This window comes from Diuraphis noxia, unplaced genomic scaffold, assembly GCF_037042655.1.
Source record: "Diuraphis noxia isolate RWA-SAM2 unplaced genomic scaffold, SU_Dnox_SAM2 contig0001, whole genome shotgun sequence".
NCBI lineage: Eukaryota > Metazoa > Arthropoda > Insecta > Hemiptera > Aphididae > Diuraphis > Diuraphis noxia.
This window is the reverse complement of record NW_028301711.1, coordinates 9180717-9186716: the sequence shown is the minus strand read 5'-3', so window position 1 is coordinate 9186716 and position 6000 is coordinate 9180717.

Below are 6000 nucleotides of genomic sequence, written 5' to 3'. Positions count from 1 at the left end.
AGTTTTTTTTAATACTCATGCTGTAGATCTCAAAATAATGTCGTCGTATCAAGTACTATTTAACCAATATTCCAAATTTTTTATTTTTTTTTGTATATATAATGGATAGTTTTTTTTTTTATAATTTTTTTAAAGTACCTATAAAAGTCAAACGGAATTCGGGGTGACTTTGATACCCTTATTTAATTATATTTATATTGGCTTAACTAATTACTAGGAAGTCTTGAGATTAGGTACAATACGCTGTCAATTGTTTGAACACACAGGATAATATAACAATTTTTAAATAAAAATAAGAAACAAAACTAAATATATATAAATATTAGTCTTGACAAGTATAACAGTTTAAACATAATAATTTCTAAGTTAAAAACAAAACAAAACAAAATATATGTAAATATTAGTCTTAACAAGTATAACAGTTTAAACATAATGATTTCTAAGTTAAAAATAAAACAAAATAAAATATCAATAGCTACATTTATTTAAATATGTTTAAAATGACTTAGCTAGGAACTTACTAGGCAATCTTGAGTTTAAAATATATTGGTAACAGACTGAACGTACAGTTTAACAGTCCAGTCATAATATGCTTATAGTCATAGGTAATAGTCTTCATTTACCTATGCCTCTCTGACATCAAAGAGTGGCTGTGAAAATATATAATTTGCTTCTTTAGTCAGTTTTGGTGTATTTAAAATTGCAATAATATGTATTATATCAACATGTTTCATGTCATCTAATGATTTAAGACCATTGAGTATATAAACATTATTCACAATATTCTTGATAACACTTGCTGACCCACATACCATTATTGTGGTGGCACTTTTAGAGTGGTTTTGAACTTGTACTGGATATTTTGTACCAAGCTTGAATAAAAATTTTTTTTACCTGGGTCATCCTGGAGGTTGGTCTCATCATAATTGAAAATATTATTAGCAGGTATATCTTTTAATACTGAAGACAAATTATCAAAATATGAATTTATTGTAGCAGGGGAGACTTCGGCAACTTTTTGAAGAGCTTCTTCCACAACTTCATCTCTTCTATTAGCATATGAGCGACTGCTCACTTTTTTTTTGTACACACGAACCACTAAAATAATTTAAATACATGAAATATAAACATAAATAAGATTATCAAAGTCGCCCCAATAATACTATGTATATATGAATTAACTTACAAAATTATAATTAAATAACATTTGTACTTACTTTGCGCAGCTAATTTTAAAACGTTGTTTTTTTACATTTAAAATAACGTTGAAATTGAAGATAACACACATTTCAAATAATTGATGATACATCGTTTCTTTATCAATATATACAATAAAATTTTTTTTTCGAACAGTGTAGCCATCCATAATGTACAATTTAATGAAATAAAACAACATTATCAAAGTCACCCGTCATTATCAATGTCATCCCTATATTTATTTGCTTGTGATGTAAATAAAACACTATTACTGGTACAAGAATGATTTAATTGAAAATATTTAAGTCCAAATGATTAATTTGGAATGGTGACTGGCGTAAAGGTGCTTGCACTGACTCTGATGGCTCACGCTGATTTTGGTCTATTCGGGGCTCTCCTATATAGGCCTACTCTCTGCGTTTCTTCTCCTATCGATAAGATAGGTATGTGTTCATGGTCGAATCGCGTAAATGCGTACGTGCGTATCATTAGGATACCGCATCATCCCACGCTCGTGCGGCCATTCGGTTCACATCCTGTTATTCGCGACACACATAATCTCCATGAACCGATGCCCATATTAGGTTATAATAATTAATGATATCCATGCGTTCCTGCCAATACTGCAATTTTGGACTCAACCGATGCCCCTATTAGGTGATATAATTAATCTCAATTGTTACGATAATTTGGAATAGTCTCTTAGTTTGGCCACCTTCTACTCAGCTATTGAGGTTCTACACAACGTAATTGGTTGGCGAAATCATATGCCCCAGGGACACTTAGTTACATCTACGTGTATATGCGCATTTAGATGTCTTAGCGGGACGTCAGTACATAGCAGAATATATGATGAATATTTTTGCATGGTTTGCAATAATCATACGACTGTGTAACATATTTTCGTCCGAGTACCTACATAATGTAAATAGGTATCATTCCATTATTGCTGCCGTGGTTTTATCTGATTGGAGAAATATTAAAGATTTTATTATACAGGGTAGTTTATAACGAAGCATTAATGCCATGAAATATTTTAGCGTTTAATAGGATAGTTGTTGGTGTAATGTTGAAACTATCGTACCGACCCTATCTAAAACGGACACAAGTTTTCGCATGGAAGGGACAGCGTCAGCGGGTATTACATATTAGTGTCAAAATAAAAAAGGCATGTTTTTCCGACCACCCATTTGCACCAAATTCACCTACGTAAACATTTTATATTAATGAACATTTGGTTAAATTATATATTTTAAAAACGTGTATGCAACGAATAATAAAGTTATTTTTATATGACTATAAATTTTAAAGCGTAGAATGATTTGTACAATTGTCTATGGTTTAAAGTGTTTAAATAAGATTGTATTGATTATATTTTATTATTTAATAGGTTATTATTTGAGAAAGAAGTATATTACTTAATTATAATTAAAATATGTGAATTTGGCGCAAATGGGGTATACTCAAAACGAATTAATTTCTCTTACACAAATGGGCAATGCTCGAGTCAGCAGCTACCTCTCCAACGGGCTAAATTTTTTTCACAAACATACACTTTAGGTACCGGAGCAATGATCCTGTCCGGTAGAATTAACCCAATTTTTAAAATTTTTTTTTTACAAATTGATACATGGCAATTAGCAATAGTCTACAGACCACATTGAACTCCGTTTTTCTATATTTTAATAAGAATTTCGTTAACATACTATTTTAAGCTTTTTTTATAAACTAATTTTTACTATTATTTGAAATAAAATAAAAAAATTAAGCTTAATATTTCCAGTAAAAAAGCTTTTTTCATATGAAAAAAATAGTTATCAAAAATCTGACAATTCTATAATGCCTGAGAAACATTCCGGTGGAGTAATTTTTGTTGATTAAATACTGTATCACCCGTTCATCTAATAATTAGGCATCGGGCAGTAAATTAGTAGAAAATTATAATTATTTAAGTGATAGCGAAAATAAAAAAAATAATTTGAAATGTGTCATATTGCAGTCGTTATTGGATATGTACCTAAAAACTACACACGGTACTTTATATACATATATTTGTTTGTACATTTTGGAATAATCATTTTATTCTGTGCATACTTTTTAAAACTGTCATTAAATTCACAATCATTTGTGTCAGTCATCGGCAATCTTTATGGACTCCGCATTAAAAAATTTTAAATTCAAAAAGTACAATTTATATTATATAGTCAGAATATAATATTATAATACATTTATTGATATGTATAAATTATTTTTAATGACTATTTTATAATTTTATTTATTATTTATTGGAGGAAAATGTACAAGAATTATTTTTTATTTTTTTGGAAGAAATGGACATTGGATGAAAACAGTATCTCCTTTTTGGCCGAAAACTCAGTTAAGATAATCAGCTTGCAGTGTAAAATTTTATGTAACAGATTATTAGTTAAAAAAATTATAATCATAATTTTAATAATAATAATTTCCCGATTAAAAAATATTTATTCGTAATATACCATCAAAATTATAAAACAAACATTAATTTTTTTTTATTAGGGCAAACCAGGCCTGCATTGGGTGTGCGTTGGAACGATTGGGGTTATTTATGTTTATTTTTATTTGTATTTTTTAAGTTGGTAGGGTTGCAAATTGCAACACATGTTTGTGTATGTGTGTAAGGATATGTTGCTAAAAAATCTCTGATGGTCACCGGGAGGCGTATTACCAAACCCCTTAGTGCCCCAGCGCCATGTATAAATATCCCACGCTCATTGGTTCATTTGAAAACCGCGCGTAAATAATGTAATACTATTCATTATCAACTACCTATTATCAAAAATATATAATTATATATTATTCCGTATGCTGTGCATATTATTTAGATGGTACCTATATACTATATTAATACTATATACTATACTATTTAACACTAAGTACCTCTTAATAAGTCACAATTATAGGTAGAATAATATAATATATATGTATTATAATATTATCAATACCTACCTAATATTTTATTATTAACAATTAAGTAGGTACTTAGATGGTAGTTACTCACCTAGGTATTAGCAATTTATTAATTCTTTAAAAATTATTTTGTATGTGTCAAGCAAACCAATGTCTTACATACATTTTGTGCACACTTTGACTATCACATTTTGTAGTCTATTAGTTAACTATCATTGATGTGTACATTTGTGTACATTTATTAATCTTATTGTGTGTACTATTTAACTGTAGCTCAAAATATATTAATCATCATTATACTTTTATGTTTTTATTATGTAGTGTACCTCATGCCTTATCATATTATGTTTTTCAATTATTATCATTTACTACAGCATACTATTATTAGAATTTAGAATCATAAATAATGTTACATATTACCTGCGATATGAAATGACTATTGGAATTTGGACAATATAATTTTTAAATTTTATAAAAGTATCTCATTAAACTTTAAAATGAACATTGATTCATTAAAAGATTACCTCAGTAAATTGGGTGATGAATTTGTTTGTGTTATTGATGTTAACGAGTCTTGTGTCGAATCACAAAAGTTTGTAATTAGAACTAATATTTATGATAGTAGTGCTGCCAAAAAGTTTATAGATTTACTTTCTACATTGACTAATACATCATATATATTTCAATCAGAATTAAAAAATCCTACAAAGTAAGAATACCAATTAATATAATATCTATGTAAAGTGTATTGTGTAGGTAATTTACAAAATTAAACTGTTCTAGGGTTATTTTTCACAAATATTTTATTTGTCATCACTCATCAAAAAATAAAAGTACTACTAAAACCACAGAACGTAATACTAACTGTAATTCATCTTTAGATATACTAATAAAAAAAAATAATAAAAATACACGGAAGAATGATCCTTACTTAAAATATACTCCTTCACTTTCGGCTAAAGTGAAAATATTTTGGAATCATAACCATCCAGTGGATTCATGCGATGCTTTAAAATATTTGAGAACAAATAATGAGGTAATTATTTATTTATTAAGTAATATCCATTTTATAAATAACTTCCTCATGAACTCCATAATAATGTAGATCCCTAATTTTTATATTATTTTGTTATGTAAAATGTGGTATTCAGTATAAATAATATAGACTGTATAACAAATTTGATTTGATTGTTTTTATTTTTTTAAATTTAAACTATCATCTTTTGTAGACTGACAATATATTTATTGAGTACTTTGAAAATGGCTTATCGCCCAGTGAAGCTAGAAGTTTGCACGAAAGCAAATTGCTTTTACAAGACAATTCATGTATGCTTCTTGCTAATGGTAGTATAAATCCGACAATGAGGCATGTATACTACCTACATGACGAGTGGAGGAAAATAAATTTTGGACCTGTGCATGCACCACTTTCAAAATTGGAAGAAAAACTTGGACTTTACAATGAAAAGGGTAAGTGAAATGAAATATATACCAATGCATACCTAATATATTTAAATACTTTTAAATTATGCTTCTTTAATTTTAGATGCTTATTATATTAGAAAATATAAGGAATTTTTGGTGTAATAGTATATTAGTATCTATGCATTTATTAATAGCTAGGTACCTACTTATATAATTTAGTGTTTTATAAGTTTATTATAGATTGAGAGATACCCATATTGAAACTCTAATTATTTATAAAATATTGTTTTAATCAATATTTTTGCTATATAACTTTTGGAAATCATTAAATTATGAATAGGTACCTACATCAGTGTAGTGTATGAGTTGGTATTACTACACTAGAGAGCGCCTCTTTTACTAGTTTAAGGTTATTCAATAACGTTCAATAAT